Source organism: Catharus ustulatus, chromosome 4 (genome assembly GCF_009819885.2).
Source record: "Catharus ustulatus isolate bCatUst1 chromosome 4, bCatUst1.pri.v2, whole genome shotgun sequence".
Classification (NCBI taxonomy): domain Eukaryota; kingdom Metazoa; phylum Chordata; class Aves; order Passeriformes; family Turdidae; genus Catharus; species Catharus ustulatus.
The window spans coordinates 20,368,428-20,393,469 of record NC_046224.1 but is presented as its reverse complement, the minus strand read 5'-3'; the positions used below and the strand labels follow the sequence as shown (position 1 = coordinate 20,393,469).

General features: G+C 39.3%; 1 protein-coding gene across 8 annotated transcripts in view; it reads right to left on the bottom strand.

The window, feature by feature from the left end:
- The window catches only part of ANO4 (anoctamin 4), a 200,054-nt gene that overhangs the window by 126,907 nt on the left and 48,105 nt on the right, over positions 1 to 25,042 (bottom strand). The gene's annotated exons all lie outside the window — the stretch shown is intronic.

The window sequence follows — 25,042 nt, the reverse complement described above, 5'->3', positions numbered from 1 at the left end:
AGGCTGATAAAACATTTTCAGTAAAGTGTTTTTCTATCAAATAATTGTCTTTTTTTTTTTTTTTTTTTTTTTTTTGAAAAGAAAACCCCAAAGCCAATAATTACTGTCAAAAATTTTGTTGAGAAAATTATTCTGAACTTATCTGAACTTATGGACTGGAATATATAGCCTTTTTTTTTTTTTTTTTTAAGCTTGATGCTTTGGAAGATGTAATGCAACAAATTGAGCAGAATAAAAATATCAATGTAGAATACCAGTTATCTCTGAGCAAGCCAAAAAACAATCATTATTTCAATTACTGGAACACTATCTGTATTGCCAATCATCAATTAATGTTACTTCAATATACAAATACTAAGAAATAATTAAAATCATAAACATTCAAACCAGAAAGCAAAACAAATCAAAATAATATAAAAAATACAATGAATACAAGAAGTCCAACCAAGATTAAATATCTCAAGTGTCCAGAAGCAAATTCTGATGGAAATATTTTAAGCATTACATAGAAATGTGCTCAAAATAAATTCAAAGGGGGATGACGGTAAGCAAGAATATTAGAATTTCTGTGGATTGGATATTTTTGATTTTGACTCACTGTTTCTATACTCAAGCGGAATAAACTTGCATTAGAATGAATGTAGGATCATACAAAAAACAATAGATTTGTATTTCAGCTTCTGTCACAACAAATAACACAATGTCAACACTTCTTTCTTTGAGGTAGTTTTTCCTTAAAAAAATAATTGAAGATTGAATCTGTCTCCTTAAGTGTCTCTTATTGGTTTGGAAATGATAAGAGGCAGTTAATCTTGTCTTATTCATTTTATTATACGTGCACAGAATTTACAAGGTGAAAATAGACTCAATGCTGAGATGATTCAAAACTTGCTTTCACCTGTGGTAAGCACTGCATTTAAAATCAATTTCTTTCTTAGCAAGTAGCTATTATTCTGATCTTCAAAGACAAGAGCATTCTCATTAAAGCTGTTTGCACTGATTTTGTCTTTCTACCCAGAGAATGAAAGGTAAATGCACACGCAGCAGTAATACACAGTGTGGACACTGGGGCAAACCACAGGGCTCTGTGGAACAAAGTACCGAGGCGAGTCCCAGATGCTTTTTACTGGCCGAGGAATGAAAAGCAGCACTAAACATGCAGATGTATTCTAAGTACTGGAGGTTGATTTAAAAGCAGAGAATTCTCTTTTTTCCCCCCATTTTAATTTGCTGCCTGAATGTCAACTGCTACGTTGCAAATACCACAAGTCTCATTTTATCTGATTTAATCGGATATTCTCCATAATGCAGAAAGTGCAATCAATCTGAGACATCATCTGTGAAACAGAAAAAAAAAACCTCAGGAGACTTCACAGATGGGAGAAAAAGATATCTCAGGATATGTCTGAATGTGTCTGCTCTATGGCACAGATAGTAACAATTTTCAGCACAGCAACTAGGCTTAATTTAACTTCCTCTTTTTGCATCCCATTCCAGGGGACATGGGTCTGTCAGACAATGCCTTGGTGGTCTGTCATCAATGCCCTCTTGCTGTTCCAGTGCCAGGCCCTAGGCAGGCTCTCTGAGATACCCTCAAGCAGCAGATGGAGTGCACTTCCCTGTCTTTACCTACAGCCCTGGATATAGAGCCTTTTACAGTCTTGGTCTCTAAATACTCCATGCTCACAGTTAGCTTTATCAACCATCAATTGACTTTTTCCTTCAATGATATATCATCATCAAAGTTACATAGCCAATGTCTTCAGGGGCAGGCCTTAAAACAACAAAATTTACTTTTACTTCTCCCTCTGACAAACAGTAAAAATTATCTTATAGATAATGTTGCAGCAAATTATAAACTTTACTAAAATGTTTTTAAAGTAAACATGCATCTAGATAGATACGTATCTGAGTGTCCTAAGTTACAATGTAAAGATATACCCAAAAGTATGTATTCTATCACCATCTGTTAAAACCAGGTGGGGCAGCGATTCCTATCTCTGTGGGAGATATCCTCTGCTAAAGGGCCATCTGTTAAAACCAGGTGGGGCAGATAAAGAACACTCTTTATCTTTCCCATGACCCATCCTTCCTCTAGGAAGATATCTTCTGTTAATGGGCCATTGAGTCCCACTGCATGACTGATAAAATTACATCATTCCATTGGGAGATGCTCCACTCAGGGGGAAGAGCCAAGCCTTTCCTACCTAGACCAAAACTGAGATTTGGAACACCAAGGCAGCCCTTACTCGCTGGTTTCCAGAGGACAAGAGCTACCACACCTTTCTACAGGATCACTTCTTCAACAAGACCACTTCATCTGGACTGCTACCACCACCCTAACTAGTAGGGTATCAGGCTGTGTTCTGACTCTTTTTGTACTATTGCATGTATTTTATTTTTCTCTTTTTTCCTATTAAATTGTATTTCTGACTTAGAGTCTTTCACTGGTTTTGCTTTCAAAACCATTACACTGAGTAAACAGATCACATGTGTTGGTCCAGTCCAATGCCTGAGAGGGGTTTTGCCCTCTGAAACAGCTGTCCATTGTGGGGAAGTCCTAGGCTTTTTCATCTCATGTGTGCAGGATTTGACACTGGATCCCCACTGGGAGGAGGCCAGGAGATCCCCCCCACTCCCAGAATAGGCTCTCATATGGGCTGGAAGGATGAGCTGTGGTAGATTCCATCAGAGCCTGGATGTCATTGCTCTGCAAGGAGGAAGCTCCAGCCTCCACTGCCCTGCTTGCTGCAGCACCTGTGTCTGGATCAGGCAGGCTCTTCTATAGCAGACATATTAACAAGGGCCAGTTTTACCAGAAATGCTGAGGCATGTGTACTACTTGTCTTTCTTTTGTGCATCATTAGTTTTCAGCACACTCCCTCTTTGCAAGTAATGATTTTGGTTGTAATAAAGCCTATGGTGCCAAGCTTACTAAATGGCCATAAAGTGAAGGTGATCCCCAGAAGATATGGCAGATGTAGTGTGCAGCAGATGCCAATCAACATCTGTGTTCATCTGCCACCTCATCTTTGTGGCAATACTTCAGACTATTAACAGCAACAAAACACCATTGAAAAGAATACATAAGCCTGCCATGTTTACATATATGTTTGTTCTCAGCTTATGCTTATCTGGATAGGGCATAGCACAGGTCTTGCTCACTCTTCTGAGCTAGACTGTATTTCTGATGGAAGACTAATAAACCCTGAAAGACAACAGCAGCCACATAATGATCGGCTGAATTTGGCAGATTCCACAGAGGTGGAAAAAAGCTCTCATAAATACCATTTGAATTTCTTCACCTCTTTATAGCAGAATGAGAAGAAATGGTAGAACACTAAAAATTCAGTAGCTTCATTGTAGGATGCAATGTCTCTAACAGATTCGTTTTTGTAATAGGCAGTCCATGCTCTAACTCCTTTACTGGATAACAGCCTTGTGCAAGGGCAAGGCCTACTGTTCTTTCATAAATAATTTTCTGATATGTTAGCCATTCAGAAAAACATGCAAAGTACGCAAGATAGACTTTCAGGTATGTTTTATGCACTACAAAAAACACTGGATATTAATTTGATGTTCCTACTTTTTAAGAAGAGGGACAGAAGAGACAAAAACTTTCTGAATCCACCTGAAAAAGCTTGATTATAGAAAGAACCTGTAATAAAAGAAACCTGTGCCTAAATTTAGCTCCTGTGATTGACGTCTTCTCATTGAAAGGGCATTCATAAATATTCTTTCATAAAACTTTTCCTTTCTTCACTCATAACCCTGACACTCTATGTCCCATTACTGTTCATTCATTTTAAAAACCACCAAGTGAAAGTAAAAAAGAATATTTAAAAAAATCTCAATGCATATGTAAAAAATATTACAAATATCTCTAAGTTGCACTTGCAGGTATTGCAAGTATAATGAAAATTATATTTTTAAGAACATTTCAGCCTGAAAATGATGTTGAATTTATTCTGAATGTCATAGTGGTTTGGAGGATTCAAACCAACTGACAGTTCAGGCAGAGAGTCAGTTTATTTTTACAAGTATTATTTTGTCCACAGCTGACTAGCTTCACCAAAAGATGTGTAGAACACAATCTTTATGAACAAATCCTAAACTGAAGTTTCATCACCAAAACTACCTATATAATCCTGAAGAGATCCTGAGATCTTAGCATGTCTTAACTGGGTCTGTCTGAGCAATGCACAGTATCTAAACAGTTAAATGTGGTTGTCTAGTCTTCTCCTATGATGATACAACATCCACAAAAAGAAAATTCAAATACATGGGCAGCAGTCTATTGAGAAGCCAAGAGAACAGTCTACTGGTAGGGCAATTAAACTTAAAGAAACTGATGGGAAGCTGGTCACTGGTAAAGAACCCCAAATAAATATAACAGCAAGCCTTCTACATGCAAAATGCATTTTTGTTAAAAAAAAAACCCCACCCAAGTCTCAATAACATAAAAATAACCAAATAATTTATTTGTCTCATTCCATCCCAGAGGAGATGCCTGGTTAGACATAACTCCATAAAGCTGTTTTGTAAACTCCCTGAAAGAAAGAGTCAAGAGTATCTCTTCAAATTATATTTGATCTACAGAATCAAAATAGCACTGAAAACCACAGGTCCCACTGGACTCTTCCTTCTAATCCTTTTTGAAGACAATTCTAAATCCTGAAAAGTCTGGGTTTAGAAATAATATTCTTGTTAAATTTTTATGACTAGTTAACCACCAACTAGAAATATTTTTCTTCATTTACAAAGCAATGAAGCTTTTTTATGAGCCAGCTAACAAGAGGCTTTTGATGAATCACAGCAGTCATAATTACAATTACATGAACAGAAATCTTGGAATAAATTTCCATATATGATTTTAATGCTTCAATCAATAAAGCATGCTGTCTTTCTAGAAGTCAAATATGTAGATGAGTTAGAACTGAAGTGGATAAAAGTGTAAGAAAATTAATATTAGATAAGAATATAATATGTTAGCATTTTCTCTAATTCTGGATAATGTTCACGATGTTTTGAATCTCCTTATGTGGCACCCCTCCTTGCTGAAAACTGGGCATGGTCTTCATTTAATGCCGTCTGACAATAACACCTTCAGTGATCAAGCCATGGCAAGGAACTGATTGTGACACATTCTCTTTTTCAAAAACTGCTGGCTTTTGGGTTTGCTTCTGCCTTTGCAACTCTGAAAACTTACTCCTCATAAAATGCCTTTTTCCATTATGGGACTTTTAAAGAGAAAATCTAAGCGAGTCAAGATAAAAACAGTTTCATCATTGACAATTCTGAGCCTTTATTTTTCTTTCAAGTCTTCCAGTTAACAATCCATTTTATGGATAAATATATCACAACCAAAACATGAGGCCAAATACAAAGATGATGCATAAACATTTGTGAGTCCCAAAAACTGCTGTCCAAATATGCTTGAGATATTTGGTGCCCCTACTAGTTCCATAACTGTTTTTTTTCCTTCTTGGAATTTAATGGTATACGTCAAAATGTTTTCTATATTATCTTCAACCAAAAGAAAATATCTCAAAGCAGTTACTTCAATCCAGTCTCTGAATATCTGCAATTTAGAATTCAGTGATAATTTTCACTGACTCTAAATTTTAATTCAATGAATACAGTGACCATATATGTTCTTAATTCATGCAAAGTGATAAATCTCCCTTTGCTTTCCTTCTCATTTTTACAAGTGCAAGATACCATAAATGTATGAAAATTCCTTTTTTCCTCTCTTGTTGTGCCAGAGCACAGCTCATTTCATCTCATCTCCTTTATTGTAAAACTGTAGTTGTTATTTATGATGCACAAAGTCTACTGTTCATCCTTTCAATAGAAATGAACATGTACTGTCTGCAAATGCAGGACAACATGACTTTTCAGTAAAAATGATTATGCACTAGGTTTTACTACACGCTGATGGATGGTATGAGAAAGATTGTGAACCAGCTATAATCCCAACTATCACAAGAGTTGGGGAAGGAGAACATCTGCCAACCTGCATATGGTCAATCTGTCAGCCAATTTTTCAGAAACCTGGCCACCGTAATTCACAATAGTCACTTCTTTTTGAAAGATTCTTGTTCAACTTGCAGTTGCTTGGTATGACCCACTATCAGCTTTCTTGCAGACACCCTCCCATGCTTCAATGGTATTTTGCAAACCTATTGCCTGCTGAACTGTTTGCTGACCTAACACCCTGTCAGGCTTCAGCTGTCTTTGGAATTGAATATAAAGCTCTTCACAGGACCCTGTACACATAAGAAATACAACCCTTCAGATGACACTGATCCTATCCTCCATTACAAAAGCACAAAAGGCAGTCTTTTACTTACCCACATTTCACATGAAATAAAAATACCACTGCATGATGGCAGAAATATCTCACAAGAGCACGCATTTCAGATAAGTGTTAATAACTTCATTGCTAAGTTTGCTCTAAAAGTTAAACTTTTCTGAAGATATTACATAACATGAGTAATGCAGTAATGGAGCTTATTTTTAACTGCGCTTATTTTTAATTGAGCTACTCAGGTATTGAACTTAAGGCTGTCACCTTTAAATGACTTGCTACATTAATGTAATATATTTTTAAAAGACTTTCTAAAACTTCCACCTGCTTAGAAGTGCTTTATAATCTGTTTCTTCTAGATATGCAGTGCATGGAGAGGTACTGGGGTGTTTACAGCATCAGTTAGCCCTAATTCCAGCAGAACCAGTTTGCTTTCTTCAAGCAGGGAACAAGAGCAGTGAAATACACCTGTGGCCATATAGATAAATAAATAAACCAGGGTGGTGAGCTCCTGGAGGAAGCCCACCATGCCCACTCCAGACTCCAGCCATGTGGCTCAGCCATCCTACTGTGGGTAGCTCAAGACCCCACAATTACAGATTGCATGGAAGGAGAAAAGAAAGTCCTCTTCTGACCTGCCCTCCTGCTTCCCACATGCAGTGTGGGAACACTCCCACACACCCTGGCGTACTTTTGGATCATTATATTCAACCTTGGTAGAACCAACTGGATGGCTTTTTTTTTTTTCAGTTTTCCATGGTATTTTTGCAATTTGATAAAAAGTGGCTTTCTCTTGCCAGTCCATCATCCTCCTACCTGAAAATCTGAAATCTGCCCAGAGACTGAAATTCTTTGGATGCAAGCTCCTTCTCCCAGTGTCACAACTACTTCAGACATAGAAAGTTTAATTCTAAAATGCTCTTATTTTGATTATTTCAGAACGACACACCAGAGTTACCATTTTAGGGAAAAGATCAGGATTCTATCTGATGTACAATATGTCCACTGGGGAAATTCCAGTGGGAAAAGAAATTACATATTCCTTGGATCTAATATATACCAAAAACAGGATGCAAAATAATCCAGCTGAGTACTGAGAGAAATAAGAAATTACTGTTGAAGTTACATTTCACTGGACTCTGTGAAGGATTTTCTTCTTTTGATGCATTAACAACTTGTTTTCTCCCACTCTATTTTGTTATCCCACTTTCCTTTCTGATTTTAAAAATATTTCTCACTAAGATTCTGATTATGCATGAAAAGGCAGTCCAAAAGTAGAAAAAGAAAAATAATATTTTATGTGTGAGAGAAATGTTGGCAAATGGTTAGCTAAATATCTACTTAGATGAAATCTAGTGATATCACAAGTAATACCACCAGGCTCTATCTAGTTCTCCAAGTCTATTTTAAGCCAGCATTATGATGAGATTAGTTAGCATGCAGTATCTTATTAAAAAAAATTAAAATCACCGGGATCATTTAACTTCCTTTTGCATATAAAAGTCCCTCTAACTGATTCTTGTAAAACCTTATATTCTATGGGAACATTGCTAGAAGCTGTAAGAACTCACCTTTCTCTTAGCTGAGGATGCTTCTTAAAGGCAACTTCCTATGTTTGGAAACTCACTGTAAAGGTTGCCATGGTGATTGATTTTAAAAGTGAAATTCTTCCTTTTTAAAGTTTTTTCTTTAAAGAAGAAATGTCCTAAGGCTCAGTTCTCAGCAACACAAATGGGAATGAAAATTCCACCTTAATCCTGAAGATTAAAGGACATAACCTCTGTGTAACTGCAACTTCAGCAGCAAAGATCTCTTCAGAAAAAATTTGGAAACATTTATTTTTATGTAAAAAAGAAAGAAAAAATACATCCATAGGCAAAAGAAAAAAAAGAAGAAAAGCAACATTTTCCAGTGGTCAGACTGCAGCCAGCAGGCAAGGTTATACTAGTGACAGGATGGAGGAAAGGCAAGGAAGGAATGGTTGGGGTAGCTGAAGCTCAAGAGAAAAATCAGCAGAGTCAGATAGGGATAGTGACATTGTGTGGCAAGACAAAGAGGTGAAATGCATCCCCAAAGAAAAAGCTGAGAAACCAAAGGTCGCTACTGGAAAGCTCTTTACCTAAGGCATTGTTCACTTTATTTCCATGGCTCAAGATGTAATTTCACATGAGTGTTTCCATCTATTGACTTCTCCTCTCCCCAGTGATGTGCAGAGCTACATTAAACCTTGCCTGTCCACACAGTTGTGTTAGCTGTCAAGGAATAGACAACTGCACAGATCTGTTCCTGCATTGGGAGGTGAAAAAGTACCATTTCCTCTCTAAAAACCATACAATTTTCAACATCACATCATCCAACTTGCCCTTGCATAAACTGTCACTGCAGAAATCACTGGCAAATTAAACTGGGAAATGTTGTGCCAGTTCAATACCCAGGCAATTTATAGCTTCTTTATTCACATAAAGATCACAGTACTGTGAGACAGCTACATTATTCATTATGTGTTTAATATTTTATCTCTCTGGGCAGAAGTATCTGTACACGCACAATTAAAACATCTGACATAGACAGGGTCGATTTTAATACAAAGAATCAAATTTGTTTTAGAGACCTGCTTGATGTTAAAGCTCTATGGTTTAAACCAATAGAAGGAAAACCAGGCTGAGAATTATATGGTGCAGTGCCTGGTCATTACTCATTTTACCTCGAATGAGGCATTACTCCTTTTACCTTACCCAAGAAAGCCTTTTTACTTGATCTTACCACATTAGTCTTGGCAAATGTAAGATATTCTAGTTTATATAAAATTATTTTACACTCAACACACATGATCATGATGATAATGGAAGAGAACACCTTTTTAAAAATGGCAGAAGATGCAAATAATTACTATTACTGCTTTGCCCTTATTATAAAGTTTAGTAAATCCATGTGCTTTGTAATTACCTATTACAATTTCTAGCGAAAAAAAACATTATCTGCATGGCATCAGAGTTACAAGTATGAATACAATGCAAATAGAGTAGGGAACAGTCACCATCTCATTCCCCAGACCCCAGATCAGCAATGCTACTCCTAAATTAGTGATCCCCATGCCTTTTTGCCTCCTCTCACAGGGACAGATCACCTATTGGCAACTGCACGCTCCCTAAAGAAAATCCAGTTTGTTTTTACTGTCCCAGAGACCTGTGTTTTTCAGCACATAGAGTTTAAGCAATGAAAAATTCATTTTCTGAGCAAGGGGAAAACTGGAGTTCAACGTACAAACGAGATTGGGACAAATATTTCAAGGTTGTCATCTCTGTCATTAACAGGTGTGCTCGTTCTTTTTCCCAAAATCTTAATAGAGAATGTAGTTAGGTTAAACTGCAACTACTCTCAATTCTCTCTCTTGAGTAAGCGTCTTTGTAAGAATTATGGAGACAAGCCACACTCCAGAAATTCATCCTTAGGAGTTCCAGTCTCCTTATGTACTCATAGCAGAGAAGTTGCTGAAGGTGACCACAGAGCACCTTATAGCACAGAACAAAGCTGAGATTGACCACACTTAAATCACTCCCTGGTGTGTCTTTGAAAGCTGAGGCTAATTTTGTGTTCAGGAGTAAGTGAAGCCACAAAGAATAGTGAAGTATCATTTATATGGTTTGTATCTTTTTTTTAACCTGTATTTTTCCTTTACTTTTCCTGTGTCCCTTCCTTTCTTGTGACTGGCATTTTCTTTAGGCCATGATTTGCTTCTCATTCACTCACCATGAGCAAGTTGCAGAACAGTAAAGTGATTTTAAATAGAGTGTTTGTGAATTTCCTTGGAGCCTGAAGTTGGAAGTGTGTTTTTCATCTAATAAAAGGCTAAATAAACCAAATAAACTTAAAGAAAATGTATTTGGTTTAGCTGAGCCTTCTCTTTCACCACCCTTGCTCAAGCTGACGATGTTTCCCTCATGACACCGCCGATATGTTAGTACCAGCTCCTTGCACTAAAACAAAAAGCAATCCAAGGAAGCCCAGCACACAGAGGGAAGAGAGAATGGCACCTGGGGCAGGTGACTGGAGAACCAGCTTGGGAAATCCCTGGGCCAACTCAGGCAGACACACAGGCCAGCTCAGCATCATATTGTGATTTCCCTTTCCTCCTTAAGATGTACTTGATGTCTTCCCAGGAGCTTGCCCACCCAGACATGAAGGTAAAAAGCAAGTGAGGATACAGTGGCTGAATACTGTGTCTGAAACATTTGAATACACAGTAAATGTTCCGCACAATTTTTGTTTTTGCACAGAATAGGTTTAAAAACAGATGCTGGATTGTTTTACCTGACTCTCAAAAAAGACAGAAAGACTCAGCACTAGAAAGAAATACTTACATTATAAACTTGGAAGTTCCATGCTCTAGATAACCTTGGAAAAATAAAGGAATCATTTAATCAGAGGCAAAACTTCTGTAGATGTTTCCAGCTCACAAGGCAGCACTGCAGAGACACAATCTCAACATACACAAATGCTTCCAGGAAGGTCACTCTGGCACTAACTCAAAATGAGGTGTGTTAATGGCACAGGATGAGGAGATTAGACTTAAACTGACAGGACCCAGAAATGAGAAAAGAGGGATGAATTTGCCTGTCAGGGAGAAGAAAGATACAGCTTCTTCTCTTCTGCCAGTGTTTCCTCATAAGCACTGGACAGTGTGACTGGTCAACCTTTTCGTTTCCAGTCCAGACCACAGCCGACCATAGCAGACCATCCAGTCCTCATCATTTCCAGATGGGAGTGTGAATGTAGCAAAGAACAAGGTATTCAGAGATGGGAGTGTGAAAGTAGCAAAGAACAAGGTATTCAGCACTACGAGAACAAGCTGCCAGCAATTCAGCTGTTAAATTTGCAAATTTGCTATCAGACCAGTACGACCAATTAGTTTTCTAGCTGGATGGGGGAATCACTGAAATGTAATCTCCCTCAGCACTGCTAAAGTGGCATGATTAGCCTGAAGAATGGTGGCCAAGCACTATTAACATGTCACAGAGGCAATCTGTGACTGCTACACAAAAATATGGCCCCTAGGATAGCCATGAAAGAGCAGACTGCCTTTCAGTGTCTGCAAAAGCAGACATGGGGGACATCCTCCACACTGCATGGCAGAAGTGCAGGGTAAGCCAAGGTCTGAGAGCAGTTTTGGCAGATGACAGCAAGATGGTGCCCTCAAGGTGCTGAGTGATTGGAGCTGAAGCAATAAGTCTTCTGCTTTCTCTCTATGCAGCCCAAGTCCCCTGAAACACTTGATTGTGTTAACCACAGAGGAATCGTGAAGTCTGGTCTGACATTAATGCAATCACCTACTGAGAGAGTCAACAGCCTAGTTCCAGGGAGGAGACCCTCCAGCTGGAAGGCTTCACAGTCCTAAAATCAAAGTTTCTGAAGATAAATTCCTGTTTAGTGGGAATAATTCCTTTCTAGAACCTGCCAAAACCACAACACCCTGTTTACCCCTAGGACAAAATTATCACTTCCTGCGGCATTGAGAAGTCCCATCCCATCATATTGAGAAAGGCAATGAGGCTCATCAGTATTTTTGATAGAGTTTTCATAAGTACTGCTGACTTCAATCTGTTTTAAACACCAGCCAGGGTCTAGAGGTGAAGTGTAAACTGAACCAAGTGTCAAAGCTTCAGCAAGGAAACTTGCAGGAGAAATAGAGTTGAGGTAGAGACAATCTGGGGACATGATACTAAATTACATTCAGTTCTTTACAAGTATTTGGAGAATGCCAAGAGGGTGGGTCTGTCTATCCATCAAACATCAGGTATCTGAAAGACTCCAGCCAAGTCCTCCAGGAAATGCTCAGACTAATGAGACAAAAGGCTCCAATAACAGTCAGTGACACCTCATGTCCTTCACATAGCTCAGCAGACTCTGAGGGTGCTCAAGGCAGCTAGCACATGCCAGTGAACTGTAGGGATGGTCCAAGACCTGGCACCAGACATTTGTCTGGGTTAATAAAGGACTAAGCAAACCAGTAATCGATCATATTACTTTATGATTAATACCAATGAAGAACTCACCCATGAACTAACCAGTACTGAACCACTATGCCAGAGAGGCCAACCATGGCATCCTTAGTCCAGAGCCACTAGCTTGGCACACATGACAGCAGTCCTGATGAAACAGAAGGCTTTGTAGAGGCACTGAAGCCTCTTGCTCATTGCTGGCCGTAGAAATACCAAGCAGCATGCACTTTCTACATTGCCACAGCCTTAATCCTTGGAACAGAAGAAAAATACTTGAGCCTCTGTCCTTATCATGCTTTGCTGAAGGCTAAAGGTAATCTGGGGAAATGGCAAAAATTAAGCGCTCTACATCCTGCATCCCCTTCCATCTGCTGAGAGATGAGGCCTCCCCTCAAGAGTGGATTTGGTCTGAGGGGACTTGAGCACTGTCCCAGCAGAATTATGGAATAGCATCCTGAGATGAACAGCATCTCATGAGAAAGGACAGGGAAAAGCAAAGTAGTATATCAGTTTACCTGCCCTAGGGCATGAGATGCTGCCATCATACAGTGCAAACTGAGGAACAGAGCAGAGGGGATTCATCAGTCTGGGAAAAAAACCAGAGAGAGTTGGTTCACTTTCAGTGGCAGGAGGCATGTAACACAACCTCCTTCACATCCTAAGACCTGGTCTATGTAAATGCATTTTGATCCTTTGGCTAGAAATACCGTGTGTAAACAGAACCTTTTTCTAATACCCAAATGAAACCTCTCCTGACACAACTTCAGGCCATTCCCCCAGGTCCTGTCCCTGGTCACCACAGAGAAGAAATCAGTGTTTGCCCCTCCTCTTCCCTTCACTGTAACTGCAGTGAGGTCTTTCCTCAGTCTCCTCCAGACTGAACAGAACAAGTGACCTCAGCCACTCCTCATACACCTTCCTCTCAAGGCCCATCACCATCTTCTTTGTCCTTGTTTGGATGTTCTCTAATTCAGCCCCATGGAGGCCAATGAGAAGCTCCCCAGTTCCATGCAACACAGTAGAGAAACTTTAAGATTATAGAATGAATTTTACTACATCTCAGAAAGATGAAATAGAAGTGATAGATTATTGAGAATTTATTTAGAGGAATTTGAAGCCTAGAAGTTTGTCTGGGTTGATCTGTGAAGCATTAGCAACCTCTGGCCTCAACAAAAGAGTAAACATTTCCAAAAAACACCCATCCATCCAGCAAAGATAAAAATGAAAATAAAAACTTGCAGCAACCTGCACACCACTTGAAGGGAGAAACAGATCTTGTAGGAAAAGTAGTTTGAGGATCGATTAGTCTGTGTCTCAGTGAATGGCACTGCAGCTATGCATCCAACACCTCTGCAAACAGCTAATTCAGGGGCACACTGTTACATGACTCACAAAGAATAGTGATTTTCTTGCTGGGAAAGATGAAAACATTACTTCTACATATACAATACAAGGAATTTTGAAGTTATTGAAAGTGAGCTTAAATTTTCCCCTGCTGCGTTCCACTTCCGTAATTAGTAATTCTAAGTTCACTCTAGTTCTCATTTTTCCTCCCCAGGTTTTTAGTAAAAGAAGAATTCTCCTTTCCTGCTTTTATATTTGCTACTGAATTATCAAAGACAACAGAAAGTATGTAACCTCTAAAATTCAGCCATGTATCTACCAGTACTGCCTGCAATATGTAGTGTCAGAGAGAGTAAGAACAAACATTCTCATATCAAATATTAAAATTATTATTACTGCACACATTGAAGCCAAGGTAAGAACAGATATAGAATCCATTCACCACAGATTCTCTTCATTCCGTTTACTTGGAATCATGAGAAATAGAAAACTCACTGCAAGGCAACTTAGGGAACAACACAAGAAGAAACAACAGTGAAGGTGATGATGTCTTACACATCTCTCTATCAAAGTCACCCACCTTTGAAGCCCAGAGGGGCAGACCCCTCCCCACAAACAGAGGGAAAATGCAAAGAAAAAGAAAGAAAAGCAAAATCCCTGTCAATTATTATGTATGTTCTATTAAAAGACTTATTTGGGAGCTTATTAATAATTTTTCATTCCTGAGAAGTCATTTTTCCTCAGCAGAGTTACACCATAAGCAATGTCACATTGTAACAGACCATGGAGCACCACTGACATGCTGTAATTTTCTCTGAATGCAGACATTTATGGTTTCATACTAACATACCACATGCTGATGGTATAATTATCTTGACCTGCAGTTTTTACAAGGAAAAAATAAAGTAGTAAATCACTGACAAGTGACCATAATAGCAAGTGTCCCTGCTCCCCAGAGATGCTCTGCTCTTGTTGTCAATGACACATCCTGTTGGCCAGCTCAATTCCAAATGATATGTTTAATATGTGAGGTTGGCAGTGTCACCCTGGAGCTCTCACTGCCCACCACCCACAAGAAACTTGCCATCACCTGCAGCAAAGACCTTGCAAGGAGCTGCTGACAGGAAGGGGCAGCCCTGATTCAGGCTGATGCCACCAGTGCTGTGACCTTGGACTGAGACAACAGAGAGCCAAATCAGCGCCAAAATGGGGAGAGCTGGAGTCTGCTCTGCCCAGGGGATGAAGTGGGGAAGTGCAACCTCATTTCCAAGAAGACATCTCAGCCTGAAATGGTGCTGCTTCACGTGGCCCTGTCTCGCACACAGGCCACCTGTCCAGGGCTTGGGCAGAAGCACAGAAAATCAAACTGGTTGTTCCCTCCTGCAGTCCTCAGTGACTGTCCAAGATGCCTCCGTCAGGAGCCAGCCCTGCACTCCTGGCACTCTGTCCCTGGCTTTGCTCAATTCTATCCCACGCTGCATCGCCTCTGGGGCTACTTTGGCTTCCCAGGCAGCTCTGACACCCTTCTGCCATCCAGTCTTATCTATCACGCAAAGATTTTCCTTCTTTCAAAAAAAAGTCTTCCATTTCACTAGTCTGTCTCATTTCAGATCCCTTAAAACACACATTCCTCCATTTCCTCTATCTTTGATCTTTTAATTAATCTGTTTGCTTTTGTTCAAGTGCAGTACAATGTCTTTGCAGCACTATTTTTTGTACTGTATATTGCCTTGGTTATTTAATTCTCTAAATCCTTCTGGAGACAGCTTATTTACAGGACATCATATAATTATAGGAAGGTTTTTAGACTGCGCTGGAAAATGAAGCTGTCATTGTGAATGTAGCTCTGAAATATCCTGTGGATTTAACCCACTGCTCCAAGCCTTACATCCAGATACGAACACCTAAATGCCAAAACGTGAATGGAAATTTCATAGTAAAAACAACGCACTCCCAAAAAGAACAAAAACTTCCTCATATAACTGCCCTCACTAAAAGTATCTATTCATTACATTTTAACATCAGAATTTGGAAAAAAAAACATTTCTAGAAGGTGGTAAACTTTTTGTTATTCACGAATATTTCATTATGCTGGGTATTATTTAGGTATAGTATTTAACAAAAGCAAATGCCTGCTTCTCCTCTAACAGCTGGGAAATAGCGCTGCTTGGGCTAGTATAACACAGGACAAATCTGTTCTGAAGCCTGTGTGGCCCACTCCTCTCCTGATATGCATGGGAATCCCTAGGTACCAAATCCATATACAATGTATTTCTGCCTCAGGCTGCCTGGCTTCCAGAGAAAACTCACCCTTCTTTAAACGAAAAAAGTAAAGAAGCATGTTAAACACTCCCCCTCTCCTGTAATCCAGGCAAAAAACAAACAACTCCCACAAAAACCAAACCAACAACAACAACAAAAAAAACCCCTAGAGAATAAAAACAGTGTACTAGAAGCCTCTGTCCTACCCATGGGAAACTAATCAGAAAATTAAACCAAAGTGAATATGCAGAACAAGGAGTTTTTTCTGCCTCTTCCTGTGTAAATACTCTTACACACATTTTAGAAAACTTATATATATATATATATATCTGTATTTAACAAGTCATCAGTCATAAGTATTACTACAGTAACAGTCATACTTGCCATCTCTACAAAATATAGTCATAATGATGTTCTAAACCTAACAATATTAACATTCCTGATTTCCCTAGGGAGCACTATGGCAAGAGGGAAGATCTGCCAGCCTACAGCAAAATGTAGAACACTGCATGATTACCTCAGGGTAATCTGTTTTAAAAAAAGTTGCAAAAATAATGACAAGGAAGGTAGAACAACACTTCCAAGCAAAACTACAGAGCATCCCAGAGCTGAAGGTTACCCATGAGGTTAACTTGCATGGCCCTTGGCAAGCAGACCATTTCTAGTGACATGGGTTCATTCAACATAGAGTTTTTGAGCAACTGACTGCAACAAAAGTAATTTCAAGGCTGAAAAATATGCAGTGTGTAAATAAGCTCACACAAGTTAATAAAAAGGTATAAAGACCAAGAGAAGTCACGTGGGGAAGTGGGGTTAGGAGAAGAGTGCAGGATGGGTCTCTTGCCAACACTAGGAGCCTTTCTACAAATGTAGGATTTGAAATGACATAAAAGCCACTCATTTGGTATTAAGGAATCTGACAAAGACCACCATTTTTTGAACTTTCTTGAACATGTATTTTTCTCTAGCACCATTGTATTTCCTGCAAACACAGTAGAAATTACTATTCCCAAATCCTTTGCAACAAAGTTCAAATTTCCTTGTGAAAAATCCTGTTACCTGTAGGCTATGAAACACAATGAACTAATGGAGCCTTCTTCACTCATAAATTGCCTCACAGAGGAAGATGCATTTCAATTTGAGTGGAGTGATTTTTTGACTACATAATTACCACCTGGGATGCCTCTAGAATGATTTTGCTATACAGTTCTTAAAAATGTCAGTGCATTGCTTATCCAATTCTACGCCTGTTATAAAACTTTTTTTTAGATTCATAATGGCAAGGGAGAGGTAATAGTAAATACTGAGCCTATAGAAAAGCTCTGAGGGCAGATAAAAGATGCCAAGTGAGCTAACCCTTCTGTTGTCAACACAGATCTGAACTAAATGCCATCAGAAGTTCCTTGCGTAAAGTTTTATGTAATTTACCACCTTATACCCTTAGAATCCATTGCTTTTCTTGTTTAAAGCACATAAGCATTGCTAATAATTTTACTTAAACCTATTCAGTTTTACTGGGTTGCGACCATCTTTGGATGAAGATCTTTTTGGAATTATCAGTTAAAATGTGACCACAGTATACCGTGCAAGCCCTTTTGAAACACTGAGTGATATTTGCTCAGATGATGGAGATTGTTGTGCTGTAGGGACAGCATGCCAGTGACTCCAGGTGCAGCCAAAGATACTCTGAGACTTTGTTTGTTTACAGAAGCAGATAATGCCTATAATGATCTAAAATGGTGCCCGAAATCTGGTGCTGTAATAGTGCCCCAACAGCACCAGGTGGGTGATGCTTGTGTTGAGCTGTCTTCCTGTGGAGTTAGGCAGGTGACAGCTTTTCAAGGAAATACAAACCCTGTTTACCAGGGCTAGGACCAGAGCAACACAGGAAACAGGGAGGAAAGGAGCTTGCAAGATCACCCAGACTCTCCTCTACCTTCTCTATTGAGAGACCAAACTCCTGCTGCTACTTTAAACCATCCTGGAAATCTCCCAGCAGAGATGGCACAGGGCCCTGCCTGTTCCCAGGCAGTCTCCTCTAGTATCTCACTCTCCTCATGATTAGAAAGGTTTCCTTCATGTCTGAAACTTCTTTACTGCAAGTTAAGGTCTCTTCTCCTTGATCTCCTCACAGAGAGATCAGACTACTCCTCTCCTGTTTGCCACCACCTCTGATGTAACACAACTGAAGGGACAAACACATTCTCTCTCAGTCTCGACTCTGCCAGACTGAGCATCAGCAGCTCCTTGGCTGAACTCCTGCACACCTTGTTATTCAGCTGCTCTTGCTGCTCTCTCCCAGAATTTCTTCCATCGGCTTTTCCACCTTCTCCTAGAAGGGGACTGCCTCAAACTAGGCAAAATACTACAGCTGAGATCTTCTGTGTGTCAGCAACAGAAGGAGGATTTCTCCAGGTATCTTCCACACAGCTATCCTCCTCCTACACCCCAGTATGTTGCCTGTTTGCATCAGTACAACATTATTGGCTCACATCCAGTTTTTGTATCACTGTAACTCCCCCACCCCCAGATCTTTTTCCAGAAAGCAGCCACTTCTTCTTCCCCATCCTCCACACTCACAGTTGATTTTTTTTTCTTGTGCCTAAAAGTGGTCGTCACAACCGAATAGCATCCAGCTTTCTTCCAGACAATTTTTGCAGTTTGTCATGGCTACTTGGGTCTGCCTGCTAGCCTTCAACATTCCTGCAGCATATCTAACAGGTTTGTGTAATGTGCAAATGTACTTAGAATCTAACAGATCTAAAATATAAAAGGCAATATTATATTACGTATGCCACAGATTGTGGTGTTCTATCAGTAATTGTATAGTACCAAACTCCAGGTGACCTCTGTAAAAAGTCCTGTGCTGCACAGCACTTCAGGGCAACTGGTTTGACATCTGTTCTGTGCCTATTCTTTTTCAGAACAATGTAGTACAGTATTACACCGTGTAAGAGTCGCATGAGCATCAGGCTTCAGTAATTTGCAAATGAGTGTCATGAAAATTCTGTGAAAACTGCTACTGAAGCCAAGAAATATGTCAACTATTATTTCTCCCATATCCAGCAAACATTATACTCTCTCACATGAGAAAATCAGATGGCTTCCATGTGATCTCTTCTTGACATAATCTGGGGACTGCTGCTCATCTCCCTGTTAATCTTCTAATTATGAATCAACAGCTTACTTGCTCAGTAACTTTTCCTGTTTTTTCTTTTCAGGGATTAATCCCCAACTAACAAATTCCAGGTTTCTCTTTGTTCATAAAGATGCTATTTATTTCCCTCCCCCTCTCCCCTTTTATTTATTTATTTTTTTTAAATTTAAACCAGTATAACAGCCCTGTACTGTATCAATGGATCAATAATTCTTAAACATATTAAGTTCAAATTAGCTCCTCTGCCTGCACAGTAGAACAGGCAAGCTGCCCTGGCAGTATTGTGCTTTCCCTCTCATTACCCTAAATAGCTCTTTATAACCAGTCTCTCCTCTTTCTCTTCTTTCTGCCTTTGAAAGTGTCTTTCTCTTAGTTGTTAAAATGTACTCACTTTCTACCCGGACACCGCAGTGGAAACCACTTGGTTTGAAACATCTAAAAAGGCATTTTAGCCTGGCTTAGAAGCGCTTTGCTCAGAGGGGTCTTTACTTCATTTATATACAAGTCTTGCCCATAGCTCTTACCTCCAAAATGCCAGAACACTGAGACTCTGGAATTTTACAGAGATATTTCCTGTAAATATTGAATTGCCCTCCAATGTAACCTTACTTTGCAAGTGCCAGAATTTGGGATGTGGGGGAGGGAAGAGTTTAAAAATTACCTTTGTTCTGCTAGAGAACACAGCAACATTTTGCTGCTGAAGTGAATGAAGACAGGTTGAAGGGCCTCACTTCTGTTCAAACAAGATCTTGAGAAATAAGACCTCAAGAAACTGTCATCTCAATTATTTTCTATTTGTTTCATGAAGCTCTAACTGCTGAATTTGGCTTAAATTCACAAATAATTTACATCAACAAAAAATTAAATATGCTATCTTTTATTTTTTTGGCAAATAAATTCTAAAATGTTTGCTTTGTGCCTCTTTTCCATCTCTCAAAGCACAATTTTATAACTTTTCCTTTGCCTATGAATTAATTCTGATTTTTCATGGTTTTGTATTTTAGCAAAACATGGATAGTTTTTCATCAAAGTAGCAAAGACATACCAATCTGTCAAAAAGTATTCGTTACAAACCAAAAATTTGCTACAAAGAAAAGATTCTCAAAAACAACAGAATTTATATTAAGGTATTGTTAACATTAGCAAAAGCACATTTCTATAATGGCATAAAAATAACTGAACACTTTAGCAGATGCTTCAGAGAAGCAAAAATATCTGGCAGAAAAAATCAGAGGGATTTTTTAATGTAATCTGCCCTTTTCCTTCACCCTCGCTTTGCTGCTGCCACTCACATATGAGATAACAAAAAGCCCAACTGCTCACAGATGCACAGATGAGTTTTGCCTGGAGAACAGCTGTTCAGTGCCATCTCTGATACTTACTCATCTGCAGCTTTCCAAGGCACCAGACTAGCACTGTTCTGTTGCTCCTAAGAGAAGAGATAGGAGCTGTAAGAGGCACAGTTTGGGGTTTTACATAAAATATATGGGGCTTAAGTTACTGTATGAGAGTGAGAGAGGTAAGTGTGGAAATACCAAGGTCATCAGTAGAGAACAAAAAGCACTAATCCCAGGTTTGACCTGAATTTTCCTATGTTGGATTAGCTTAGATATTTAGCACTAATCTTTTCCACCAGACATTTTTATTCTGTGATCTCAAAGTGCCTGGTTTTGCACAGGTTCTGTCCTCATCCTCATTACCTTATATTAACTAAAATTATACATATCTATTGCCACAGAGATAATGGTCCTCTCTATTTATCTATTTTACCTCTCACTCACTAAATTGGATTTTGCTTGCGATCAGAAATGCTATATGTAGCATTTCTTCTATTTATTTACAGCCAAGCTGCCTGAGGGAATAAATACTTGTTCCCCCCAGGAAGATCTGCTCCTTACAGTACATGGCCCATTTAATGAATAAAAATTACTATGATAATTACAAGTTTTCAGGGCTTTGTGAAAGCCCTATAAATGTTTTCTTTGGGCATTCTCAATGAATCATTTAATAATTTCTAAGTATTTCCCAATTATTTCCTTGGAACAGCTTGTAGGAGAACAAATTCTTTTGTGTCAATTCATAAAAATAATACAGGAAATGTTCTTTCAGGAGATGTAGACTTGGTTGATACTCAGTCCTGTTGTCAAAAATCTTCACGAATGGATTACATTATAGCCAGTACATTATGAACCTTATATACCTTATATTGGTCATGGATAACTCCTTGGCATGGGAGTTTTGGGGAGCCAAAGTGAAGGTGAATAGGAAAAAAAAAAAGAATGAGAGTAGATGAAGCATTTGCCAGACAAGAAAGAAATAACAGAAATACAGTCTAATGCCAATATAATTACCTTTTCTAATAGGCTAAGAATATAGTATTTAGTTATTCACATTTCTTTCAAAAAAAAAAAAGGATAAATATGTCAATTAAGAGGATATATACTGTGATGGAAAATCGGAGTTTGTGATGTATGATGCTATTTTTCAAAAGCTACACTTGCACAAAAACATCTGGGTTTTTTTTAAAGGAGAGAAATAAAATATTTGCAAAAGTGTCTGAATTTTCAATACAATTTTAGCAATCAGAGAAAAAAAATGGAAGGACCAGCTGGTAGAGGGTGTAAAACATCAGCAGTGCCAAGCTTTCCCTGGCTCCTCTCCCTTATAACCTGTGGCCTTTCTCTGCAAGCACTGTTCTCCCTTGCCAAATGGTGTTACTCCCCAAAGCAAGTTTAAATTTTAGAAGGAAAAGAAAAACAAAAAGGCAATGTCAGGAAGCCCTTAGTACAGAAAAATGTGGAAGCAGCAGCAAGATGAGTCCCTACTGCTGTAGTTAGGGAAGCAGAGGGACAACATAGGGATGAAACACCTCTCTTCCCACTGTGTTTCAGCACACTTGATGGATCAGCATTTGTTTTGCTACTGAGTAGAGGTGAGAGGGAACTCTGCTGAATTATGGTGCCACTGTTTTAAGTTCTAAAGAGATAAATATATTAGTGCTCTAAATAAATATTTAAATTTATTTCAGTTTCCAGTTGATTCAAGTTGCCACTGGTTTTCCTCAATCCTGCCACAAATACATGATTTGTTCACAGTATACAGTAGAGTCACCTAGCATTCCAAAATTCTGGACTGAAGAGAATACAAGCAGTCTCAAAATCCAGAAATTTCTTACGTATTAAGAAAACCTTCTCTCTTTCAGCAGTTGCTGCAAAGTTACTCATAATAACATCATTTTAAGTACCTCCATGATTACTATCTAGATGTCTACCTGCTTGTGTCAACTTCTGCCCTGAGTATTTCATTCAATATTAACAATAGCACAAGTGTTCTTAGTGTTTATTTGTAGCTCACCTGCAATTTTTAGTGCAATCCTTTCTCTCTTTATCCAAATTTCCTGTTAGTTTGGGGTTTCTTCTGAGTCCAACATCCAGATAAAGTAAATTGCTATAAGACCACAGAGTTGAGAAGGCATTTTGGAGCTGTACAGGACAACCAAAACACAGGGGAAGGTCGACACACAGCCCATGGTCCTGTCAATAGGAGCAGCAGCTGATGCTCTGCCCTTCTCCTGGGGGACACCTGGGAACAGCCCTGTTTCTGCCTTCACTGGTGGGACTGTCAGACACCTGAGTCACAGTCCACCTGCTGACAGCAGTTGCCACACTTGGACCCTCAAAGCCATGACCTGAAAGCAATTTGTTGTTAACATGTAAGAGAGTGGACTTTCAGAAAGTGTTTCCTAACAGATTTCCTGAAGAGGGCTAAGGAAATTCCAGCTCCTGTCCTGTCCTAGCTACTGCTGATTTTGTCTCCAGTTCCTGGAGATCTGATTTGAGTATCTGGTCAGCTCACTCAAGTATGGGTGAGCAAGGACAAACGACATAATGAATATTTGCTACCAAAAGCAGCAGGCATTTTCCAACTTGCCTAAGCCTGCAGCATCTCGCAGCAGGAACAACCAACCAGGAAGCACATTTGTATTTTTGGTTTTTCTGCTTCTTAATTTACAGTTTGGTTTGGTGAGTAAACTCAGCACATCAAAAACTCATTTCTATATGCAAACAGATACAAAACTGGGAGGAGCCCTGCAGAGAGACGTCAGCAAATTGGAGGGCTGGGCAAACACCAACTATGTGGAGTCCAACAAGGGGAAGTGCTGGATTTTGCAACTGGGACAGGGCAATCCTGGATGTGCAGACAGACTGAGAAATGAGATGCTGGCAAGCAGTGCCATGGAAAGGGAGCTGGGAGTCCTGGTGGATGGCAAGTTGAACATGAGCCAGCAGTGCCCTGGAGCCAGGAGGGACAACCCTGTCCTGGGTGCATCAGGCACAGCATCACAGCTGGGCAAGGAATTGTCCTGCTCTGCTCTGAGCTGCAGCAGCCTCACCTCGAGTGCTGGGGCAGGTCTGGGTGCCACAATAAAAAAAGACTAAGAGAACATCCAAATGAGGGCAACAAAGATTGTGAAGAACCTTGAGAGGAAGGTGTATGAGGAGTGGCTGAAGTAATTTGTTCTGTTCTGCCTGGAGAGGAGGAGACTGAGGGGAGACCTCACTGCAGTTACAGCTTCTGATGAGGGGAGGACTAGGGGCAGGCATTGATCTCTTCTCTGTGGTGACAGTGACAGGACACAAGTTGGTTTAGATTGGATATTAGAAAAAAAATTCTAACATATTAAGGAAAATATTGATTAATTATTAATTATTATTTAGTTATTATTAATTATTAATTATTTACGAAAAATATTAACAATATTTTCAGGCACACAGTATTACATCCTAGGTAAGGGATGGTCCTGTGCAGGGCCAGGATTTGACTTCAATGATCCTTGTGGGTTCCTTCTAATTCAGCATATTCTGTGATTCTGCTACATGAATCCCCAAAACTGACACCAAAGTTGCAAAGCAAATGAAAAAAAACCTCTAGAAGGATTCCTTGTCTGTGAGAAGAACTGATTCTGCACTCTCAATATATGCTGCAAACTAGGCAGGTAGGTATTAGTCTCACAACGACCTTGCTATTTGCACTGAAGACAAAGGTCCGTTTCCCCTAAGACCCCATGACCCTCTAGCCTTGTGGACTTTCCATATACATTCATAAGTCAGTTTTTTCTTTCTTAGAAACTGCCTCTCGGCTTAAAACCTACAAGTCTGATAATGCCCTGGGTAACCTGTTCTAGCATATTAACTCCCCACAGGAGTGTTGCCTCTACACATAGCCCAGGACAGACCAAAGTCCACAGCAAAGGAGGCACCATAACAAAAAGCAGACACTCAGAATTCCCATTCACAGTGCCAGGCAGAAAGGGTCCTGTATGTTATGTGCCATCATGCTCATCTTTTGAATAGGCTTGGTCTTGCAAACTCATAGACACATTGGTAATTTTGGCTAACAAAAAAGCAGAGAAAATAGTCAAATGTAGCAGAAATTGCAAACTCAAGCCCATTATTTACCAGAGTACACAGCTGGTAACAAAATCAGTCATTTTTACATTCATGAGTAAGGCCCTTAGGCACCAGGCCTGCTGTTATTATAATTTTTAAAAAAATTTTCATGGACTCATTTATTTCTTTGAATTGCTTAGCTTTTGAGACTAATTAAATAATTAAAATGTTCCATTTGTAAAATTGCAGCATGTTGCTCTCACACAGTGAGAAGAACTAGATGGGTATTTGTTTGGCTGCTAAAGTCAATTGTTGTTTTTTGTCTTGCTCTTGCTTAAGAAACTGTTAAAATTTGGGGCACAGTTTTTTCAGCCTAAATTTGCGTGAGTGCTGTTTTTTTCAGACTACAAACTAGGTTTTTGATACCCTCAGTACAGAGTCAACCTTTCTCTTGCAGGAGTTTCTGGACAACTCTTAGTGCTTGTCTCTCTTGGGAATCAGGTAACTTACTTAATTTCCAAAGATACAGACCTGAGAAATTTGTTTTTCCTAAAATGCCATCTTAATGAAACAAAAGAAA